At 45.1% G+C, this 24,973-nt stretch overlaps 1 protein-coding gene across 5 annotated transcripts in view; it reads left to right on the top strand.

The window, feature by feature from the left end:
- Window positions 1-24,973, top strand: part of ABHD6 (abhydrolase domain containing 6, acylglycerol lipase) — a 72,481-nt gene that overhangs the window by 15,596 nt on the left and 31,912 nt on the right. The window contains exons 1-2 of one of the 5 annotated variants that reach the window (XM_025985770.2): window positions 10,515-10,653; window positions 20,965-21,029. The gene's annotated coding sequence lies outside the window, so the exon portion shown is untranslated. Of the gene's footprint in view, window positions 1-10,514; window positions 10,654-10,700; window positions 10,926-20,964; window positions 21,030-24,973 lie in introns of those variants that run through there. The other 4 variants (XM_025985786.2, XM_072720625.1, XM_025985778.2 and 1 more) reach the window with 4 other exon arrangements.

Raw genomic sequence — 24,973 nt, 5'->3', positions numbered from 1 at the left:
TGCAATGAAGAGGTTCAACCTGCCAGAGTGGGACTAGGAGGAGGCACATGAGGCACTGGCCTCAGGTGGAACATTTAAGGAGGTGACAAAGAACTCACTAACCAAGATCAATAATATTTTAATGCAATATTTTCAATAATTAATTAATCTTGAGTAATTAGTCAAAATTAATGCAAAACATCCATAATGAACAAAGTATCACATCTTAAACGAAGACAGAAGCCAACCCTCACTTTCACACTCCTGCTTCTTTCACCTGAACCTAATCTGCCCCCTGAGATCTGCAGATCTGTGAGCTTGGATGTCCAGGAAGATGCGGGAGAAGAGAGCGCCCTCTTCTGGCTGATAGTGAGCACCACCCCTCTCCTGGGGAGCCAAGTTCCCCTTCTTCCTGGGATAGAGCAGCATCTCAGCGCTAGAACACTCTCTTCTGGCACCACAGGGCTTTTCACCCTGCCCTTCATGAGACACCTAGGTTAAAAGGCTGCAGGCAGGCCAAATGATGCCATTGGAGCACCCCTCACCTCACCCCTTCCCCCTGGCCACCGCACTGTGCTGGATCCATTGCCTTTCTCTCCTTACCACATGGGCAAACGAGCCTGACCCTTGTCCCTGCCTCTGTGGCCAATTCTAAAGCTGCCTGTTAGTATACAGCTGGCCTCTCCAGGCTGACCAGGAGAGGGGACAGTGAGGAAACAGGACCCGGAGGTGGAAGGCTTCTCGCAGCTGCTGACTGGTGGTACTGGAGCAGGGAGCTGACTGCTTGCCTGACTGCACTATTTCTTCTTTTTTCCGAGGGTTTGGTAATTTTATTTAATTATGATTTAATTATTATTTTTACGTCATTTCAAATGTGCTTAAAAGTTGCAAAAACTGGGAATCCCTGGGTGGCTCAGTGGTTTAGCACCTGCCTTCGGCCGGGAGGTTAATACTGGAGTCCCGGGATTGAGTTCCACATCGGGCTCCCTGCATGGAGCCTGCTTCTCCCTCTGCCTCTCTCTCTCTCTCTGTGTGTATGTGTGTGTCTCTCATGAATAAATAAATAAAAATCTTTTTAAAAAGTTGCAAAAATAGTTCAAAAACTCACATATACCCTTCACCCAGATTCACCCATGAACATTTAGGCACATTTGTTTTTTCATAAGTTTTCATACATACAGATTTTTTTTTTTTCCTGAATTGCTCAAGAGTAAGTTGGAGGCCTTAGGACCCTTTATCCCTAAATACTTCCTAGTGATTTCCCAAGGACAAATAATTTGCCTATAGAGCCACAGGACAATTATCAAAACCAGAAGGTTTAGCAATGATATAATATTATTACCTAATCTACAGAGTTTATTCAGATTTTACCAATTACTCTCATAATGTCCTTTAAAGCAGTTATCTCTTTCTGGTGCAGGATCCAATCTATGCTTATGCATTGTACTTAGTCCTGTGTCCTTGAAGCCCCTCTAATCCGAGTGGTTCCTCAGCCTTTGTCTTTCATATCCTTGACATTTTTGAAGTGTACAGGCTAGTTATTTTGCTTAATCTCCCTCAGTTTGTGTTTGTCTGGGACTTCCTCATGATTAGATTCAGGTGATGCAGTTTGAGTGGGAATATTACTTACGTGTAGTTCTTAAATAAGCCTCTCCTGGTATTCACAGGGAAGCTGAATGACTCAGACACAGGAAGTAGATGATGATTTAAAAGCTCTTAATAAGAGTTGCTGACATTTATTTAGTGCTTGCTGTTTGACACTCCCTTCTGGATTTGTTGATTTGGGCACTGTTCTCTCCTTGCATGGGGTGCTTATGTTGGGTCACAGTCATAAATCAGTAGCAACAGCTATGGGTATCGAGCTGTTGTAGGCCGCATATTACACATCTTCTCTTCAATTACAAAGTCAGAGAGGGTGTCACTTGAACCAAGTCTCACAGCTACCAAGAGGCACATCAGGACTGTTTGACACCAGAGTACAAATACCTGGTTAGTCCCCCCATATCATTTCTTCTCTGGCATGTAGCAGTGACAAGGCCCTGATAGTATTCCAGCTCAGAACACTGAGAACAATCCATGTCCCATCCCCTAGACTCCCAGCAATCAGGGGTGTTTTCTCCCCATATTCTGAGCTCTCCTGCCTACCCCATACATAAGGAGCATGAGAACTTGGGAGATACCCCATGCTGTGAATAGGAGGCCTCAGTAGGTTGTATGGTGTTCTCCCGGGGCAGATATCCCTCTTGGGTCATCAATCATTGGACAATTAATTACAAATCCATTGATAACTATATCAGTCCCAAAGACAGGGCAAAGAACGCAGCTGTGAGTGGGTGTCAATCCTTAACCAAACAGTGACTCATGAATGATTCTTGAGGCAGGAGTCCCACTGTGGGATGAGATTTCTCCTGCATAGGCTGAGCCTGCTCCAAAATCATCCCAGAACCAGATTTAGATGCACGCTGGTGTCATTCATAACATACCACAATCTTAAGAGATCAGCCCTGGAGATTTGTTGGCACAAGGAGCCCCCTGCCTGGATATGGGGATCATTTTGCATCATGGGTGTTTCAGGGGATTGGTTATGCACTCATTTAACAGATAGCCTACTAAATGTGGAGGGAGACACAGAGATCATAAGGCAGCTCCTGCTCTTGGGGACTAAAAAAAAAATTTTTTTTAAGATTTTGTTTATTTACTCATGAGAGACACAGAGAGGCAGAGACATAGGTGGAGGGAGAAGCAGGCTCCCTGCAGGAAGCCTGATGCAGGAATTGATCCTAGGACCCCAGGATCATGATCTGAGCCAAAGGCAAATGCTCAACCACTGAGCCACCCAGTGAGCCACCCAGCCACCACAGGGACTCAAAATTAGATTGTTATTTGGATTTGCCTTTTATTTCAGTCATTTTCTGTGCCTCTGAGCCTTCGTTCCATATCCAATGGCCAAAAAACTACTATGAATATGAATGACTAGTGTAAATTCTTGGGACTCAAACCTTCTTGAGCTCCATTGGACACTATTTTATGGGGACCATTATGACTTCTTTGACTGGAGAGTCGGGAAAGGTGACCAAGCATCTTGGTTTGCCCAAAACTGAAGAGGCACTTTTTATGCAAAGACAAAGTCTTGAACAAACTGGGATGAATCAGTTACCCTAGTTTACTTGGGAACAGAGGCAGCAGAAAGAAAATGGGTAAATGGGAAAGAAATAGTAACAGCCAACACCTAATTTTAAGAATTTAGTGATGATCAAAACAAATTTATGAAGTAAGTACTGTATTACTCCTATTTTACAGAGGTCTAAACTGGGACCCAGAGAAAGTAAGCCACTTGTCAGAAATGTACACTTGGTAAATGGAAGACTCAGGTCTGCCAGAGAGCAGCAAATCCTGTATTCCCAAGCGTTACTCTGCACTGCCTCAGAGTCTCATGTGTAAAATGTGGTGCAGATAAAGTCTTGAAACTATATTTGAGATGAATTCTCAGAGATTTAAGCTGACTACTCTGGAAGCAGTAGCCAGTGAAAGTTATGTTTCCATGGAGATCCACTCATATCCAGCCAGGCTGTGCTCACATGTAGCCATAACAGTGGAGAGCTGCCATCACTCAAATGCAGTGGATTTCTTAAGAAAAAGACCCTCAGTAGCAATTTCCTGAGCTTCTACCAACGCCCATTCTATCATTCAAGACTTTGGTGGAGTCTCCATGGCAGCCTACAAAATAGAAGTCTTGTACAAGTCTTATGTATAGGAGGTATTCATTGATTCAGGAAACATGTCTGTCTCTGCTCCATCACTCACTGGCTACATGAGCAAGTTATGTAATCTCGAGCCCAATCTTCTTGTCTGTTAAATGGTGGAAGTCATAACATCCACACTCCATAGCTGTTGTGAAGAGGAAAACAAATGATATAATGCATGAAAATCACAATTCCCGGTACAAAGTAGGCAATGAAGAAATGTACACCACCTACTAATTAACATCTGCTCATCCTATGTCTTGAGAATAATCCACTTGAGAACTGACAAAAAGGAGCAGGAGTCTATTCCCCACAACTGCCTTCTCCCCCTAGCTTCATCCTTCCGATTGTTCATCCAGCTTCTAGCTTTTTGGTCTGTTCCCAGCCACTTGTGTGCCACTGGGAAGAGATGACTAAACTTGGTATTCTTGCTCCTGGCCCCAGTTCCCCAGGGAACCCAGTACCTCCAGTCCCCAGAACCCCAATTAGGGCATCGGGACCCCTGCTTGAAGGGTGACCAGACTCCAATCCATCCACGCAGTTGTACAATCTGGCTCTGCACATGACTTCAGCAGCTCAGAGAAGAGACAAGAACAAGTGAAGAAGTATTATCTTTTTTGATAGATCAGACGGGTAAGGCAGCATTATGATTTAGATGGTATAATGTGACACACATCTTTGAAAGTTTCATTAAAATGTTCATGTCACAGTGGCTACCCAGTGGGAAGTTTAAAGGCCCAGGAGAGACACTAAGAGGAAGAGGTCTCAGTACAGTGTCACGAGTGATATGGATGTTGAAATGAAGCCTGGGAGGATCTTGGAGAAATGTGTTTTCTTGGCAAGAACTATGCACTACATTCACACACACATACATGCTGGTAACCTTCACCCATTGATTCCTGGCTCACGCTGGGGTCTTCATAATCTCTCTTCCCTGACTGATCTTTGACTATTCAAAGATGGTTTTTAGGCCCCTCTAAGAACAGGGCGAGCCAGTAAATGCTTGGTGTATGAACAGCGATGCTGCTGATAGCTGATATTATGCATACTTCTTTGGTGCCAGGTGCAGGGCTAATCTGTAAACACATTATTCAGCTTGATCTTGTCTGCAGCTCCATGAGGTTGGTCCCATCATCAGTTGCTCATTGTCACCTCCTACTTAAAGATGAAGAAACTCAGGTTTCACAGGCAATAGCTAGTAAGTGGTAGAGCTGGACCCACCATCTTCATCTGAGAGGTGTTCCGATGACTCAAACACTTAGGGCTGGTGTTTGCTCATCTGTACTGCTTGCAGTGATTTTTGCCATCCCACCTATTAGTCCCAGTTTGGTACCTGCATCCCCATTGTCCTTGGGGTGCTAGATCTCCCCTGATCTCAATCAACGTGGTTTAGGTGAGGTAGGTAAGGATTTCTTAAACAGGACATAAAAAACACAAAGCACGGAGGATAATTTGACTAAATTAAAGTTGACGATTTTCCAAAAGCACTTAAAAAAAGTGAAGAGATAAGCCACAAACTAGAAGATCTTTGCACCACATATAACTACAAATAATTAAGACACAGACAATTAGGAACTTGGGAAATGACATGGACAGGTATCATTTCACAGACACAGAAACACAATGACAAATAACTCTATGAAAAATTACTCAAGCCCATTCATGATAGACATGAAGATTAAGATCACAACGAGATACCCTTTATACCTACTAGATTAAAGGCAGCCTCATGGATCCAAATGCTGGCAAGACCCTAGATATATTCCCCTATGTTGTCCTTCTGAAAGTTTAGATTTGCCTCTGATATTAAAGTCTTTAATCTATCCTGAATCAATTTGGAGGGGGGTGGGTTGTTAAATTCCATGTTTTTCTATGTGAATAATCAAGTGTCCTAACATTTACTGCATTAGCCCTCCTTTCCCCAGTGATCTGAAATGTTACTTCCCTCATAAGGCACGTTTCCCTATGATTTTTATTGTTTCATTAGTGTTTTTATCTGTCCCTAAGTGAATACACACTGTCCTAATAATCATGCTTTTATAACAAATCTTGATATCTACTTTTTTTTTCTTCTTTGCTGGAAATATTTTTACTTTTCTTGGACCTTTGCTCTTCCATATAAAATCTTTTTTTTTTTTTTTTTTAAGATTTATTTATGTATTTTACTGAAAGAGAAGCAAGTGGCAGAGAGGAGCAGAGGGAAAGAGACAATCCTGAAGGAGGCTCCCCACTCAGCAGGGAGCCCGATGCAGGGCTTGAGGATCCTGAGATCATGACCTGAGCCAAAATCAAGTCAAATGCTCAACCAACTGAGCCACCCAGGCGCCCCTTCCACATAAATTTTATAATCAACTCATCGTCTTCCTTGAAAAGCCCTGTTGGGATTTTGATTGGAACCATTTTTTATTTTGAATGGCCTTTCTAACTTTTATTATTGAGAATGATATTTGCTTGGGGCTTTTGGTCATTGCCTTCTAACTGATTAAGGAAGTTCTCGTCCTAGTTTTCTGTGAGTTATTACTATGAGGAACTGTTGAATTTTAAAATTTTGCAACCATTGAGATGATCTTCTAGTTCCTCTTTAATATATTGTTGTGGTTAGCTACAAGAACATATTTCCTAATGTTAAACTACCCTGACGTTCCTGGGATAAAACTGTCTTCGGAATGATGCATTATCCTTTTTATATATTGCTGGTCTCAATGTACTAATATTTTATTAAGGGTTTTCACTTCCATGTTTTTGAGCAATTTAGGAGTAATATTGGCCTGATCTTCTTGGTATGGAATTTAGATCGGCAGGATGGAGTTGATGTGCTCTCCTTATTCTATTTTCCAGAAGGGCTTATGAGAGAGTATTATGATCTATTCCTTGAAAGTTTAGACTTTTAGAACCACCAGGCTTAATGTTTTCCTTTGACTAAATATTTTACCAATTTCTCTAATAATTATAAGATCTACGTTTTCTATAGTTGACAACTGATATAATTTGCTGGCAAATCAAACTTGTTATCATTATGTAGTGATCCTCTCCATCCTCAATGATTTGTGTTAGTCTGTTATATAATATTAACATAGCTACACCAGTTCCCTTTTGGATACAATTTTTGAGGTATATCATTTTCCATACTTTTACTTCCCAAATTCCTGTTTTAGGAGTACCTCTTGAAACAGTACCTCTTATATTCTTTTAACATCCAATTTGACAATTTCTGACTTTTAACTGATGAGTTTAGTTAAATGACTATGATTATTAGTATATCTGGACTTATTTTTTTTACAATCTTTTTTTTTTTTACTATCTTTTTTAAGGAAGTCTCACTTTTTTTTACATGTCTTTGGGTTTCATAAGCACTTGAGTATTTTATTGACAATTCTGACTTTTAACTGATGAGTTTAGTTAAATGACTATGATTATTAGTATATCTGGACTTATTTTTTTACAATCTTTTTTTTTACTATCTTTTTTAAGGAAGTCTCACTTTTTTTTACATGTCTTTGGGTTTCATAAGCACTTGAGTATTTTATTGGCTTATGTCACTTCCCACATTCTACTGATTTGAAAGTTATAGATTTTATTTGTATTATTTTAGTGAATACCATTGAGATTGTACCACACCTAATTAACAAAGACCAAAGTTAATATCTTAATTCCCTTCCCACCCCAAATGCAAAGTTATTGGAACACTTTAATTCTGACCACCTTGTTCCTAATTTATTTTTGTCCTGTATTTTTAGTTCTGATCTTGTTTAAACCTATGGTTTATGTACTATTGTTGTAATCATTATCGTCTTGTACTGACAATTTTGTTTAGGTTCACTGTATTTACCAATTTATTCACTCACTATTCCTCTTTTCCCTGAAGTTCTTAATTGGTATTTCCTGAAGTTCTTTCTGAGGTATATATCTTAGAAGTTCAGTTAGGGGCAGCCCGAGTGGCTCAGCAGTTTAGCGCCGCCTTCGGCCCAGGGCGTGATCCTGGAAACCAGGGATCAAGTCCCACATCAGGCTCCCTGCATGGAACCTGCTTCTCCCTCTACCTGTGTCTGCCTCTCTCTCTCTCTGTGTCTCTCATGAATAAATAAATAAAATCTTAAAAAAAAAAAAAGAAGTTCAGTTGTTCAGTTAGATCGTCCAGTTGTAAATTCACTTTGTCCATCTGTCACTCTCATTCTTGAAAGGCTGAGGATCGGATTCTCGGGTCTTTGGAGATACTATTCAACATCTTTTAGCTTCCTATGTTGCCATTCAGAAATTTGCTGACAATCTAATTCCTTCCTTTGGGCATAATCTGCACCTTTTTAAAAATCTCTAGCCGCAGGAGGCTTGGGTGGCTCAATGGTTAAGTGCCTGCCTTCAGCTCAGAGTGTGGTCCTGGAGTCCTGGGATCGAGTCCCACATCAGACTCCCTGTATGGAGCCTGCTTCTCCCTCTGCCTGTGTCTGCCTTTCTCTCTCTCTCTGTGTGTCTCTCGTGAATAAATAAATAAAATCTTTAAAAAAAAGATCTCTAGCTGCTTTTAAGATTTTTTCACTGTTTTTAGTATTCTGTAGTTTCACTACATATTTCCTTTTTTTTTAAATAGGATACAGTCCCTATTTTTAAAAAAATTCATTTATCTATTCATGAGAGACACACACAGAGAGGCAGAGACACAGGCAGAGGGAGAAGCAGGCTCCCCATGGGGAGCCCGATGTGGAACTCAATGCCAGGACGGGAGATCACACCCTGAGCCAAGGCAGACGCTCAACTGCCCTCAACTGCCGAGCCACCCATGCGTCCCTCACTACAGTATTTCTTGATGTGGGTTTCCTATTATTTTTCTTGCTTAGGATATATTAGTCTTCCTAAATCTGCAGAACTATATCTTTTTTCTGCTCCGGAAATTCTCACCCATTACTATCTCAAATATTCCCTGTCCTTTCTTCTTTCTTTGGTGCTGCTTAAATGTATTTGAGATCTTTTCAGTCTATTCTGCATAGTTGTAATATCTTTCTTTTCATATTTTTCATGCCATATCACTCTGTGTTGTGTTCGGATTAATTTCTTCAGGTAGATCTTCCAAATCACCATGTTTGGTTAATTATGATCTATGAGAATCCTGATTAATTTGCTCTTCGATGAGTACCTTGTCCCTGAAGCTCTGAGAACATTACATGAAGCATGTCAAAAGCAACTCTTGAAATCTGAATGATGAGGTGGCCAACATCTTAGAGAAAGATGCTCCAGTCCAAGCCAGGGAGATTGTCCTTAACTCTGGATGGATTCCAGCAGCTCTGACAGATGCTGGCTTTACAAGGTGGTCACCAGTGGCCTCAAAAATGTTCCTTTGCCCCATCCCTGTGGCTTCTTGTCCATGACCCAGTCTTAAAACTCAGACCCGCCCGACTCAGCCAGGTTCCACCAGTCTGGAGGGTGTGGCAGGCAGGAGGCTGCCTTTGTGATAGATTTAAATACCCAGTCCTGCTGGGCACTGGTCCCACCTAGGTCCAGAGCAAGAGGCTAAGGAGGAAGCCATGGATTCAGAGTACCAGAACACATCAGCCCCCACACCACATCCGGCATACAGGACTCAGCATACAGTAAGCGCTCAGTAAATATTTATTAAATGAATGAACACACACTTTGATGGAAGAAGTCCATAGAGTAGTGTGGGGCTAAAGGGGACTTAAGGAAGGTTTCTTGGAGGAAGTGACATTTAAATTGAGGCACGGAAAAGAGGAAGTAGTCAGGCCAAGCAGAAAAGGAAGAGTTCTGGTGGAGGGAACAGTCCATGCAAAGGCCGAAGTGGTAGAATTTAGCCTGAGTGCCCTGAATACTACTAGATGAGGCTGGAGTGGTAAACTGACGTCAGATGCTCAAAAATCCAGGCTTGGGCAGCCCCGGTGGCGCAGCAGTTCAGCGCCGCCTGCAGCCCGGGGTGTGATCCTCGAGACCCAGGATCAAGTCCCACGTCGGGCTCCCTGCGTGGAGCCTGCTTCTCCCTCTGCCTGTGTCTCTGCCTCTCTATGAATAAATAAATAAAATCTTAAAAAAAAAAAAAAAACTATTAAAAAAATCCAGGCTTTGTGGCTGATAAGCTAGTCAGACAACACCATTTGAGTTTAATGGGTTACCATTTTTATACTCTCCTCTGATTTTATTTATTTTATTTTGGCCTAATGAGGTTTAACTGTCCTTAAAAAGAAGAAATGACCATATTCCTCAATTTATTCATTTTTATTTAACCAGGGGGGGCTGAAAGTCTTTTAAGACTCCCATCCCCCCCCCCCCCCCCCCCGGGGAGCTTTGGGGCCAGCCGCTGGGCCTGAATTCACAATTCTGCCCTTTACAGGTTGAAGCCAGGCGCAAGCTCCCCATCTTTCTTCTGAGAAAGGAAGCCAACCACAACCACCACTTTATAGGATCCAAAGGGCCGACGAGTGTAAGGTGAACCTGTGCCTGACCCTCTGAGCCCCTGGGGACCGATCCAGCCGGAGTCACTTGGACGGCGGTGCCCCGCACACCAGCACCTAGTAGGTGCTCAGTAAACAATGAAACAACCCCCGGACGAGTGTGCTGCGCCGGGTGGAACCTGTGGCTGCTCGGGCCCCCCACCCCTTCCGCTCGCGGGGCGGGGCGGGCGCTCGGGGATGCTCGGAGCCGCGGAGCTGAGGTCGCGACCCTGACCTGACCTGACCGGGACGAACGCTCGGAGCCGAGGAGCCGAGGGGCCCAGGGCTCTCGAGCGGGACCGACGTAGAGCGGGCGGGCGGGGCCGGCTTTTCTGTCGGCGGACACGGGCCGGCGCACGCGCCTTTAAGGCGTGCCGCGGAGCCGGGCGCCGGGAACCGAGCGGCGCGGGCACGAGCGCTGCTGCCGGACGCGAGCGAGCGGGGCTGGGGGCCGAGGACCGGCGTCGGGAGCCCGCGGCGCGACCCAGGCGCCTGAGGTCAGACGGCGCGAGCGCGGGCGGGGCGGGGAGGGCCGGGGAGGGCCGGGGCGGGGGCTGCGCGCCGAAGGGAGGGATGCCCGCGGCTCCCGTGCCCCGTGGCCCCCTCCCCTCTCGACTCCGGGCTCTGGCCTCGCCGCGAGCCGCACGCGGGGCCGCAGGGTCGGGACCTGCACCTCGCTCTCGGCTCGGCTCCTCGCCCTGCAGAGCCCGGACGGGGCCCAGGCGCCCTCACTTCCCGGGCTGCCTGCCGCCCTAAGCCCGGGGGCGAGGTGAGGATGGGTGGCACCTGCACCCTCTCTGCGCCGCCCCAGCCCCTGTGCGCCCCCCCCTGGTGCCTGGATGCTCTGGAGGCTCCTGCATCCATCCTCGTTCCAACCACTTCCTGAGGAAAGGCTGCAGCTCGACCTCCCGCCCCAGATACCTGCGCCCCTCGGGACCTGCCCCCAGCCGGTACCTAACCTACCCCCCCCGCAGCCTCTCAGCTCACCCTTCCAGATCCTGCCCCAATTCCCTCGGCCTCATGCTCTCTCCTCCCTGCAACCCTTGAGTTAGGATGCTGGTCCAACCACCCCGACAGGACAGCTCGGTGCTGCCCCACAACCCCCAGCATCCCCCGCCTACACCTCCGCTGGCTTCCTGGCAGCCTTGGAAATTGGGATTGTGTAACGCTGGCTGCAGGGCAGAGCACATGCAAGGTTTGCACCCTTGTACCTGCATTCGAGTGGAAGAGGTCAAGTCAACAGAGTGAAATCGGGGGTGGGGGGGAGGGGGGGGCGTGCCGGAGTGTCCAGAGGCTGTGCAGTCTGGGATATGTACCTTGAGCCCTTCTTATGCCTCAGCGTCTGGTTGATGAAGAAGAGGTCCCACCCTGGACTGGAGGTTCAGCATTTGCCTGACTTCTCACCTGTTGAGAAATCCCTAATGGCTAGGTCTACCTGCCTAGGAGTTAGCAAGAGTTTATTATTAGTAATAGCTGCCATGGAATAAGCAAGTACTGGCTGCCAGATCCTGTCCTAGCATCTTTAGGAGATTACCTGCCTTACTTATCCCAGTAGCTCCATGAGGTAGGTGCCAATGTTATGCTCCTTTCTCAGAGGAAGAATGTGTCCCCTTCCAGGACACACCGGGAATCTGACCTCAAAGCCCCCATTCTGAACCACTAGACTGAATTTTTACCCAATTGTAACTAATAAATTCTTAACAATATTTTTGTTAGAAATAAGAGAAATTAATAACCTGCGTTCTTAACACCAATTTTTCTAAAAGTAGTTTCTCACACCCAAAGAGGGTCCTGGGTGTCCTCCTCAAGGAGACTAATGCACAGAAAGCAGGGACATGCTGGAGGCCACACAGCTAACAAGTATCAGGGCTGGGATGCTGAACATGTCCTGGACGGTCAGTTACTTCCTATGCTCCCAGTTCTGCCCCAGCCCATCAGCCCGGGCCCCTGGAGATTCTGTTCCCATCCTCTACCCCCTTCCTTTGCTATAACCCAGTCAGGTGAGCTGCTGCCTTTGCTTAGGCTGTACTGTCCTTCCAAAATGCCCTCTCTGGAATCTCCAGTGTCTCAGTATTACCTTCCCCCTTAGCTCCAGCTCAGTGGTCTCTTTCAGGAACACACCTCTGATTCCTCCCCTGCCCCCAACTGAAAGCTATTTCTTTCTCCTCTGGGATCTTATAATAACTGGGATCTCATTACCTTCCACCCCCGTGATGGCATTTGTAAAGTCCTATCTGCATGTGTCTGCCTATGCTCTGGGGTGCAGCTGTGCTGGCAGGATCAGAAGCACTCCCCAAGACCCTTCTAGCCATCTGCCAGGTGAAGCCCCAAGACAGAGAGAGAGGCGTCCTGAAGTAAGGATAGGCTCAGAAACCACCACCCTCCCTCAACACCAGACTCCCTTAATTGAGCTACAGTGTGATCATGGGGGAATGGCTCAGCATGGTTCCTGCAATTATAATTACATGTTTGTTTTTATTCATAACCCAGAGGATTCCTACCAGATAGTCAGAGAGTCTTGGGTCCAAATCCCACTGCTACCACTGCTAGCTATGTGGCCATGGGCCTATTACCTAACCTGAGTTTTAACTTCTGGTAATGGCACCTGCTTCAGAAGGCAGTGGTAAGATTTAGATAAAATAAAGCACAAAGCCCAGCATGTGGTAAGCACTCAGTAAGCACCAGCTATTATGAAGAGTTAAGTGTCGACCCCCACTTTGAATTACTGGAGACGTATTAAGTCATTATTAAATGATTCAAACCCACGCCACTTAGAGGTGGGCCAGAGGAGTCCCAGCCAAGGAGAGGAAAGCATTTTTTTTTTAAAGAGTTTAAGTAATTTCCACACCCAAATTGGGGTTTGAACCCACAACCCTGAGATCAAGAGTCGCACACTCCACCAGCTGAGCCAGCTAGGTACCTCGAGGTAAGCATTTTGTGTGTATGCTCAGAAAGGCCTGTGATGCTTTCTTTGACTCTAAACCATCCATTGCCTTGGCAAAAGGAATTACCTTTCTGTTTTTTAGCTTTAAACATCTATGAGCTTTGAGTTCTGTGAGGCTGCACACACCTAGAGTGAATGTGTGAATGAGGTTCATGCAATTGCAAGTAATTGTGAAACTTACTGATAGGAGGGGGAAAAAAAGCTTTTTCTTAGAGGTGACCTTGGTTCAGTCTTATCTTAGGGACAAAGGTTTGAATCAAAGGTTTACTGTGGATTTGGAGGGAAGGAAAGCTGGGGTGAGTGTTTTTTCTTAGTACACTAGTCAGCGGCTCAGAGTAGAAGTTAACTTCCCTATGTCATATTCTCTATCAACTCATGATTATTTTGATGATTAGATCAATTTTACAGTGATGAGTGTTCAAAAGTAAAGGGTCAGGAATGTCTCCTTCAAAGCTAAGTGTTTGGAATATGCTGGGAAGCCAGCTCTGCAGGTTGAAAAAAAATTATTTAAAAGTTTCTCCTAATTTGATAATTGAGGTTACTTAGGATCCCATTTGACAGTTTCAAGACTGTTGAGTTTAGTTATTTTAAGGCATACGTTTTTGTAAATTTTCATGGTTCTGTGGCATTTAGCAGGCTATGAGACTTTATTTCTGTGACCCTGTAGGGACACAGATACTTTTCATATTCTCAGAATGGTGGCTAGTAAACTCAAATTAAATTTTAAATTCTCTTCCTAAATCACACTAGCCATATTTCAAGTGGTCGATAGCCATGTGTGGCCAGTGACTACTGTATTAGGTAGAGCAGATAGAGAATATTTCCATCTTCTCAGAAAGTTTTATGGGAAGGCACTGTTTAGATCAGTAAGGCTATGGGCAAACTGCATGATTACAGTGTTAAGTTGCATTCTTCCTAGCAAGTCATCCTCAGGACAAGAAGTGGAGTGTGCTGAGGATGTTTCGTTGTCAAGAATGAGGATGTTACTTAAATCCCCTTAGCTTCATTTTGGTTTTCTGATTCACTGGCTTTTAACACTGCCAGATTCAAAGGATGGGGGAGAAGGTGGAAACAAATGGAATGTCTTCCAGCAGCACTTCTCCCTCCTGGTTGCATGTTAGAACCGCTCAGGGAATTTTTAAAAAATACCCATATCCAGCTTCCTCCCCAAGCCAAATGAATCTGAATCTCTGGGAGTAGTGTCCTGGAATCTATATTTTTAAAATGCTCCCTGGAGGATTCTGTGCAGTCAGGATTGAGAACAACTGCCTTCAAGACTGCAAACTTAGGGGAAAAAAATCCTTGAGGACTGGAAGACATTGTTTTAAGGTAGATATGGTGAGTGGCCAAGAGTGTCCTCATTGATTTACTGCAGCAATAAATCCGAGGTTGGAGTTGAGTGGGCTCACTTCTTCAGAAGGGAGGGCAGCTTTGCCCTCCAGGGTACATTTGGCAACACCAGAATGCTTGTTACCACTTAGAGGTGGCATCAAATGGGTAGAGGCCCCTGGATGCTGCTAAATATCCTACAGTGCATAGGATAGCCTCCCACAACAAAGAACTAACTGGCCCAGAATGTCCATTGTATCATGGTTGAGAAACCCTGATCTAGACGCAGGTTTTACAAACCAAAGTCCTCTCTGACCTTGGTGTAGTTGTCTCTTCAAAGGACATCAAGATGTTCTCTTAAACTGGGCCCTCAGAAGCCATCTTGATCATCTTCCAGGCTTTCCAACCCCAGAAGCCACAGAGGAGGTCGCTGCCTGTAGATGGATGCGTTTGGGGTGGCACCATGGAAACTGCTGATTCAGGGGGACAGGGCAGTCTGCAGGAGGTGCGGGCAGAGGTTCTTACACTGCTGCAGGTTGGGATCCTGTTCTTTTTGTTAAGTAATTATCTAAAGTAACAGCAGCCTTTGCCTTAGGCTGTCTTCCAGAAGCTGTGGTTCTGGCTATTGACGTTGGGTGTTTGCCTTGTGATATACTCAGAACAAGATTCCAGCCGTGTGTGTGATAAAATTTGGGACCAGAACTAGGGACCAGACTCTGGGAGTATAAAAACAACAACACAGACGTGCCCACAGACTTGAGCTTCTGAGAGACCCAGGTCCAGTAACACTGCATGGGGATGGAGGTGTGGCAGGGCTCCCTCCTGGGTCTGCAGGGCTACAAGATCTTCCCAGCTGTCCAGAGTGAGCACTTGGTATCTGCCAGTCACTGCTTTGAGCTGTCTCTGTGCACCCTCTCATTTTATCCTTTCACCGAGGCTGGCAGAGGCGAAGTGACTTTGCCAAGGTCACACAGAGCAGAGCAGAGATTTGAACCCAGGTTACAGAACTGGGAAACTGAATTCTCAGAGGAGCATTCACAGACTGAAGCTGTGCTTTATAGCTAAGGCTTGTGGAATGAGCCGGAGCTTACCAGGTGGGAGGGAGAAAAGGCATACCAGGGAGAGTCCCATGTGTGCCAGAGTCTTGGAAGGGTGAAAGAGTATGACATATCAGGGATTGTGGCTCATTCAGGGTAAGGGGTGGCGGGGGAGTGATAGAAGAGGATGACACTTGAGTGACCAGCAGGTATTAAATCCTACGTAGCCTTGTAAATCACGCTGAGGGCCACTGTGAGCCACTGGTGGATTAGAGGCAGAGAAGAGCTGTGTGACATTGGACAACTTGCTTAACTTTTCTGGGTCCCAGCTCCGCATCTGGAGAAGGCCTCTAAAATTCAGTGCTCTGATGAGGAATATTTCTTTAGTTGGTGATCATCATGAACAAAGTGAGGGGGTGGCCTTTGGTGACACTAGGGGGCAGAGCTGTTGATTCATGACCTCCTAGCTTATCATTTGGTATTTACTAAGCACCCGCCAAGGGCAAGGCATGTTGTGTCCTGAGGTGCTGCGGCAGATGCAGAGATGTAGTAAGACTCATCCTAGAGACCTGCAGCCTTAGTGGAGGGTACAGCTAGTGTTCTCACAGGTACTGTGATTAAAGGCACAGATCTGCAGTGCCACGAAAGAAGAGCATTCCTACAAAACATCTGAGGCATGGAGGTTACTAATGACTGAGGGGCTGGAGGAAGATCTACTGAAGGAGATAACTCCTAGCTCTGCCAGAGGATTTGTAAAGGAGAAACTAGGGAGAGGTCAGGGGTATCTCCCAGGGAGAGGAAATGGGGGAAGTGGAGAGAAATAACAAACCAATTCAGGTACAGTCCCTAGAGGGCCAGACTACTGGGATTTCTCTTAGATGATTCCCCATAGTTTCCAGGTTATAGAGAGGAAGCAGAAGTCATCATAGCAGGAAGATACTCAGTAATGGACTTGCCATTCCTGCATCCCATCCTGGTGTCTAGCCAGGCTCCAGGAGCATCCAGGTCTTGGTCATCTGTCTGTCCCAACTCCGTAGGATGTTTTGCAATTAGGTACAGGACAAATGGTGGAAAGTGCAATTATAACTCTTGTGAGAGAGGCAGGATTTCATGAAATCATAGCAAATGATGTTGCAGAACTGCTTGAATGACATATCAAGGCAGTAACAGATGAGGATCTGGCCATGTGAGACCTAATGAAGAGAAGGGGAAAATTGAATTCAAAAATCAATTCTTTGAAAAATCAAAGAATGAAGGCCTTGAGAGATCAATAAGGTCTGTTGGCAAAAATGTCCTCTTTGTGGTAGCACTGTGATAACCACATGTTAACAGGAAGGATTTATGATGCTCTAAGACAATCCATGTGAGATTTATTCTTTGTTCTAAGAATTAGCACAGGATTGCAGTTATGACCTAATTTTGTTCAACATTTCCTTTTGCTTTTAAGAATATATTTGATGTTTGGTTTTTTTTTTTTTAGATTAAGTTCTAAACAGAACCATGTTTTTCTCTTCACTGTGAACTTGCCCCACGTGGCTTCACCACGTGTCCCCTTTCCTGATGCTAATTCTCCAGGGTTACAGAGATCTCCTCTGGGAGGAGATTCTGGCTAGAAAGAAGGTGGGGATCAGCTCACAAAGGGGCCTGAATGCTGGGCTTCTGCTGGAAGCCAAAAATCTTGTCCTGATTTAAAAAAAAAAAAAAAAAAAACACCTCCTGGCTCTTGATAACAGGGCTCCTTTTTGTCTAACACCGACTTTGTTCCCATAGCTAGAAAATGCTAGAGACCAACTTCGCCTCCTTTAGAAATGACAAAACCCTCTTTAATCTCCTCGCTTTTCCTTTTATTTCGAAGCACAGATTCAGCAATGGGAGAATGTTTTCTGGGTGCTGAGGTTCTATTTTAGGCCTGCTGGGATTGCACACCCATATAGAGGGCTATTTTAATTCCTTTCAGTCATGTGGAAAATAATCACTTAAGTGATGCTCTTTCTAGCACTTTACCTTTGAGAGGTGACCTCAGCTGATGACAGTGCATGCATCTACACTAATCCGAGAGAGAAGTGCTGGACTAAAAGCTGGTTCTGAGCTTCCCGAGAGCCTGAAGACGTTGGGGTCTTTGGAAGCAAATGGTCAAGTGACTTTGGCTCTTATTTTATCCAGCAGGAGACTGGCCTGGAGGGTTTTCTTGTTTTAAGCCTGATTTCAAGCAGGCAGTTATGCCAGACTAAGATCAGCCTACATCTTGACCTTCAAGGCTGGTATTTCGAAGGTGCTAGGCTGATTAGGTCATACGTTGCATATTCGATTGCCTTATTTCTTGGCCAGTACAATTTTTCAGAAGATATGCTGCCAGATTCATAAGCCACTTACCTTCCAACTGAGCCCCTAGTTCAGCTGCCTCCTACCCTCTCCCCCCGCCCCCTGACTGTGTGTTCTTTCTCCAGAGAATTGGGCAGCAGGATTATCTAATTCCCTGCCCACAGGACCATTCTGGCTACGCTGAGTCTCCTTGCCCACAGAGCTGCCCCTGGTGGTAGAAGCAATGCAGAGGGCCTGTGGGTTTGGCTGGTTCTTAAGCAAGAATCCCCAAGGGGAACCAGTTGCTAGCACTTTGGCACCAAGTGGAACTGAGTGATCATCTTATGGTTACCTCTCCCAGAGTCGCAAAGGAGATAAGCATTTCCAGTTTATGCACATGTATGGTTCCAGAATGGAAATCCTTATCTTCTTAGAGTGCTGGACTTTGACGTTTGAGGACTGACAGTCCTGTCAATCTGACTTAACCTTTGAATAGTCACACAGGGCAGGAGCCCTCCCTGTCTTGGTTACCTTATAGTAGGCAGCCTGGCCTTTTAGCTTGTAGAGAGGGAGAGGAATTTGCAGGCTAACAGCAGACATTTGTGGTTCTTCCCTTATCATGGGGAACAATTAAGGTTTGGTTGCTCACTCTCATGGGCCATTTTCACTAGCACGGAGCCCGGGACTGGCCAGTAGAACTCTTTGTGATGGTGAAAGTGATCTTTGTTCACTGTCCAGGATGGCTCCTGAGCACTTGAGCTGTGGCTAGTGCAGCCAAGGGACTGAATTTTACATTTTATTTAATTGTGATCAATTTAAACAGTTACATGCAGCTAGCAGCTACTGTACTGGACAATGCAGGATAGACCATTCTATTTGAGGACTTATATTTTGTAATTAAATAGAGAAAAGCTTATACGTTCACATAGTAGCAATTGAAAAGATACAAAAGGGTATCAGTGACAAGTCTCCCTGTCTCTGTCTCCTGGTCCCCCTGTTTCCCTTCCCAGTGGCAGCCATGATAACCAGCTTCCTCTGTATCTATCCAGAAACATTTCACATATATATAAACATAACATCTTTTCTCTTTCCTTCCCTCTCTGCTCTTCCTCTCCTCTCTCCTTTAATGCAAGAGCTGTTATTCTGTCCACTGTCTACAGTTTGAGGTTTTATTTGTTTGCTTGTTTGTTTGTTTTAGAGGAGGGTGGGGTAGAGGGAAAGAGAAAATCTTAAGCAGGTTCCATACCCAGGATAGAGCCCACCATGGGGCTCTATCTCATGACCCTGAGATCATAACCTGAGCCAAAATCAAGAGTTAGACGCTCAACCCACTGAGCCACCCAGGTGCCCCTGAGCCTAGGTTTTTTGAGTTAACAATGAACCTTGGAGGCCATTATTTTAATGGTTTACATTTACTTTTATTTGTATTTAATGGCTATACATAACACTCCTTTCTAAAGCTATACCATCATTTACTTAACAGGCCCCGTTAAAAGTGGACATATGAGTTAATTCCAGTCTCTTGCAGCCATAAATACTACTGTAACAAATAACTTGCACAGGCATGATTTCACATGTTAGGTATAAATACAAACTCATAAAAGTGAGATGATCAGGTCGGAGGTATGTATGGTTTACATTGCCTCAGATGTTTACCGGATTGCCATCCATCCATAGGGCTTGTTGATGGGAATAGAAATTGGTGTCTGTGTATGAGATAGTCGGTTCCCCACAGCCTCGGTGACACTCTCTTAGTAAACTTCTTGTTCTTTGCCAGTATGATAAATCAAGATTGCCATTACCTCGTAGATTTAATTGGCAGTTCTCTTATTATAAATGAGATTAAGGGTCTTTTTATATGTTCAAGAGTCATTTATATTTGGTAAATTAGCTACTCAGCTCATTTGCCCATATTGGATTTCACTGTTGTTTTAATTGATTTGTAAGAACCTCCTATACATTCAGGAAATTAGTCTGTTGCCTCTGGTTTGTATTGACAAATCTTAATCTTGTTCATGGTCTCTTCATGTGGACATTTGAAAACATTTTACGAGGTGAACATGTTAATCTTTTTGTTATGGCCTCTGGTCTTACATCTGACTTAGACTTTCCCTGTGAAGGTATTTTCAAACAATTCTTATGCTTTCTTCTAGAACTTCCATGGTTTTCTTTTTCTTTTTTATGTTTAACTGACTCTTCTGAAATAGTTCAGGGGTTTTGTGGATTTACCTTCTCTCGCCTGGCCCCTCATTCTCCCGCTGTGGTGCCTTGTTAGTAGCTCTCTGTCCAGCCCTAGTTTTGAGCTGTGGGGTCCCCTCTCATTAGCCACTCGGGTAGAAACATTATCCTCATTTCCCTGCTGGTTGCCACCTTCTTCTCATTCCTTTCTCTCTCTCTCTCTCTTTTTTTTGCTTTTGTTTTTGTTTTTTAAGTAATCTCTACACCCAACATGAGGCTCGAACTCACAACCTGGAGATCAACTGTTCTACCAACTGAGCCAGCCAGGCGCCCTGTCTCATTCTTTTCTGAGTACAACTTTTACATAAACCCTAATCCCAAATGGAGAAGGCAAGATCCAGTCTTTATTTGGGGGTCTTAGTTATATTTGCTGGTCCCAGGGTCCCTTTTTGCCTCACTGTGCCTGACAACCCCACCCCCTTGTTGTCTTCCTCTTCACTGCAGCCCAGGAATCCCCCAGGTCACTCCCTGCTTTGCCCTCTCCCTGCAGATTTCTTCTTTGACCTCCTTTCTGCCTTCCTAAGCCTGGCTCATTATCTGATATGCCCTGCCCTTTGTGCTGGTTGCTTAATCAGGGTAGGTGACTTGAACAAGAGGTGGGCTATAAAGCCACAGGATATTTAGACTTTGCCTGTGGTAAGGAGGAGAACACTTTGCCTCCAGCAAAGCCGGCAATTCTTTTTTTTTTTTAGATTTATTTATTCATGAAAGACACAGAGGAGAGAGAGAGGCAGAGACACAGGCAGAGGGAGAAGTGGGCTCCCTACAGGGAGCCCGACGACAGTGGGACTCAATCCAGGGTCTCCAGGATCACGCCCTGGGCCAAAGGCAGGTGCTAAACCACTGAGCCACCCAGGGATTCCCAAACCAGCAATTTTGTGGCTGTTAGCACTTCATTCATATTCTCTAATATGATAATATGATTTAATGCTTTGTCATTTTCTTTCTTGTGATTCCAGAATCTCATTTTCAGCTTCTGCCAGAGCCAGTAGCAGTTGGGAAAGAAGGCTGTGTTCTTTGAAGAGTGAGTATGGATTTTTAACATTGTTGATTACCAAAAAAAAAAAAAAAAAAAAAAGAAAAGAAAAGAAAAGAAAAGCAGCTCTTAATGAGCCTTGGGCTCCTCTGTAAGCTCGCTCAAAACCCTTGTTGTGGCCAATTGTGGTGGGTGATTTCTCTGGCTCAGCAGGTCTGGGGGGAAGGGTTTGGGCACTTGAAGGTCAAATACACACCCGATAGCCCCCAGTGGATTGGGCCAGGAGCAGGGCTCTGAGCTTGAAGGGAGTTTGGTAGATGCGAGCCTGTGGGAAGGAACCAGGATGCTTTCCTGGGGAGTGTGACACCTGAATTAGCCCCAGAGGCAAAGAGTTCACCCAGCAACCAGGACATGGAAGTGCTCCACACCAAGGGAAGATCCTGAGTAAAGATAAAGCATGAGGCTGCACAGGCCTGGCGTGGGGCCTGGAGTTGGTCATTCGGGGGTGCAGGCAGAGATGTGGGAGTTGGTCCAGGAAGTTGGATTGGGATTGTTTTGCGTGGTCTGAATTCACAGTAGACTAGGGCAGCCTAATGCATGGTGTAAGTTGTGAGGATTTCCCTGGCAACAAGTGTTAAGGGGTGTGACAGGATGGGAGCAAGAAGAAATGAGCACCTGGATCCAGTGTGGTGGCTGAGGGAGCTGTGGTCCCATTTGCCCCTAATGTCTCACACCTGGTGGGACAGGTTTCTTTCCCAACATCCCTAGGATATGTTGAACCAGATCAGCCTAAAGAATTGGTTGCAAGAGGCTTTCAGGGGTATAAACCCCTAATGCTGTGCTAATATAGAAACTCCTTGTATGGCTCTAGCATGCACTTAAAATGTAACAGGTGTGACTGAAGAACTGAACTCCGAATTTTATTTAATTAATTTAAATTTAAATAGTCATGTATTGGGATGCCTGGGTGGCTCAGTGGTTGGGTGTATGCTTTTGGCTCAGGGCATGATCCTGGAGACCTGGGATCGAGTCCCACATCGGGCTCCCTGCATGGGGCCTGCTTCTCCTTCCGCCTGTGTCCCTGCCCCTCTCTCTGTGTGTCTGTCATGAATAATAAGTAAAACCTTTAAAAATAAATAAATAAATAAATAAATAAATAAATAAATAAATAGTCATGTATCGAATGGCATGGTTTGTCTAAGACTCACACAAGTTGGCTCCAGTGCTGGTGCCTCTCCACCTCTGTGTAACAGGGGCGGGGGCAGGGGAATGGGAAGACTGAAAAATGTGTCAGAATCTGGGAAGCTAGCTTTATGGGAGACTGTCCAGAGAAGGGGGAGAGATGTGTCTGGGACATGGTAAGACCATTGAGTCATGCGAATGGTCAAGCAGGCTTTTAGAAAAGTCAGGAAGGGGGTTCTGGCCAGACATGTTGAGTTTTGAATTTCCTGAAGGAGGGAATGGTGGAAGATACAGGGATGGAGAGCTCTCCAAAGGAAGACAGTGAGGAGAGAGAGGAGAGCATCATGGGAATATCCAATGGAGAGAGTGAGGAGAGCATGATAGGAAGATCTAGTAGGAGAGAGAGGATAGCATCTCAGGATCCAGACCAGATGTGCTTGTTTCAACAGAAGGGTTTTCAGGGGCACCTTGCTGGCTCAATCAATAGAGCATGTAACTCTTGATCTCAGGGTCGTAATTCAAGCCTCACATCGGGCATGGAGCTGACTTTATTTTTTTTTTTAAAGATTTATTTATTTATTCATTCAGAGAGAGAGAGAGAGACAGAGACACAGGCAGAGGGAGAAGCAGGCTCCATGCAGGGAGCCCGACGTGGGACTCTATCCCGGGTCTCCAGGATCACGCCCTGGGCCGCAGGTGGCGCTAAACCGCTGAGCCACCGGGGCTGCCCCTTTTTTAAAGATTTTATTTATTTATTCATGAGAAACGGGGGAGGGGGCGGGGGCGCAGAGACACAGGCAGAGGGAGAAGCAGGCTCCATGCAGGGAGCCCGATGTGGGACTCGATCCCAGGTCTCTGGGATCACGTCCTGGGCTGAGGACAGCACTATACTACTGAGCCTCCCAGGCTGCCCTGGAGCTGACTTTAAAAAAACAAATTAATCAACAGTATGTCTGTCAGAGCCGCAAAACACAGAAGAGGAATGGGCTTGGCCAGACTGAGGGGAGACAATAAGATGAGGAGGGCTTCGAATTGGGCACTTCATGGCAGTAATCTTGGGGGCCATGCCATGTTTTCAGTGATGACTGGGCAAGCTAACTTCTTATTTGGAAGTTTCATTGTGAGTTTCCCCCATGATGGAGATGATCTATATGGCAAGAAGTTAGAACTTCCCATTTCTTGGGGGCGCCTGGCTTCGTTGGAAGAGCATGTGACTCTTCATCTCAGGTTTGTGAGTTTGAGCCCCATGTTGGGTGTAAAGATTACTTAAATTAAAAAGAAAGAGAACTTTCCATTTCTTTTTTTTTTTAATTTTTATTTATTTATGATAGTCACACACACAGAGAGAGAGAGAGAGGCAGAGACACAGGCAGAGGGAGAAGCAGGCTCCATGCACCAGGGGCCCGACGTGGGATTCGATCCCGGGTCTCCAGGATCGTGCCCTGGGCCAAAGGCAGGTGCTAAACCGCTGCGCCACCCAGGGATCCCGAACTTTCCATTTCTTGAATTATTGTCTCATCAGTCCTGGAGCTTCCACATATGAGAATCTTAACCATCTTTGTATTTTTTCTAGCTGTTGATCATTAGTGATAGTTTTGGGTGATTGGTTTATCTTGACAAGAACCTACTTTCAGAAAGCTATGTTGGGTAGATGCAATAATATTTAATGGCTTGGATATTAAAATTACTCATATTTTAGGAACTTAATGTTTTCCTTGTGAAAAACATTGTAGGAAGAATTTTCATATTGCTGTATGAAGGGACAGCATTATAGGCAACAGTGGACAGTTTGTTTTATTTTTATTATTATTTTTTTAAACACTGGACCGTTTTAAAAACGAAACAGCAGGAGTAGAGTAAGCTAACTGGTAACTTGTAAAGTTAGCATGTTTCTTGCTCTTAAAACAGTTCTAGATAAGGGACACCTGGGTGGCTTAGTGGTTGAGTGTCTGCCTTTGGCTCAGAGTGTGATCCTGGGGTCCTGGGACGGTCTCACACCAGGCTCCCCACAGGGAGCCTGCTTCTCCCTCTGCCTTTGTCTCTGCCTATCTCTGTGTCTCTCATGAATAAGTAAATAAAGTCTTAAAAAAAAAAACAGTTCTAGAGAAGTGCAGACAATGCCAGTGGGGACACAGAACTCCATGCCTTGTGCATAAGTGGCGCCCAGTGAACATCTGCAGTCAGCAGGCCCCGAGGCAGGACCAGTGTGACATGGATCAGGGACCCCTGCAAGATTGGTTTGAAATGCAGACCATCCTCCTTGCCAGCCAGATGACCTTGCGGGGCATTTGCTAACTTCTGTAAGCTTCAGTTTCTCCATCTTGAAAATGGGAGAAATGCTTCTAGCTCATAATGTTGTGAGGGATAAAAATGAGAGGATGCGTATGAACTGCCTTTATGAGGTGTGGCATAGCGTGGTTACTCAATAGATGGAGCTTGTGGTTCTTATATCTTTGACTGTAGAGGTGGTGGTCCTGGTTATTACTGTTGCTATCGTTACAATAATCATTATTTTGAAGAGACCAGAAGTTTAGCCTGTCATATATGATGGTATATTGGTCAGATATCTAGGGAAAGGCAAGATCCTTTGAAATTGTTTCACATTCTATATTTTCCTGAAATTTTGCTTTGTACCCTGAGATTAAAGTACTAGATAGAGCTCAGGATTCCCAGTTTTCAAAATCAGTGAGGACATGAGAAAAATGCTCATGATACATTATGTGGTACTCCTAACCCCAGACTAGGAACTTTGAGATGCAGTGTGTATGTGGATCCACTGATAAATCCTCTATGCAATTAATCTTCATCCC

This window comes from Vulpes vulpes, chromosome 9 (assembly GCF_048418805.1).
Source record: "Vulpes vulpes isolate BD-2025 chromosome 9, VulVul3, whole genome shotgun sequence".
Lineage (NCBI taxonomy): Eukaryota > Metazoa > Chordata > Mammalia > Carnivora > Canidae > Vulpes > Vulpes vulpes.
This window is presented reverse-complemented; position numbering and strand designations above follow the sequence as displayed.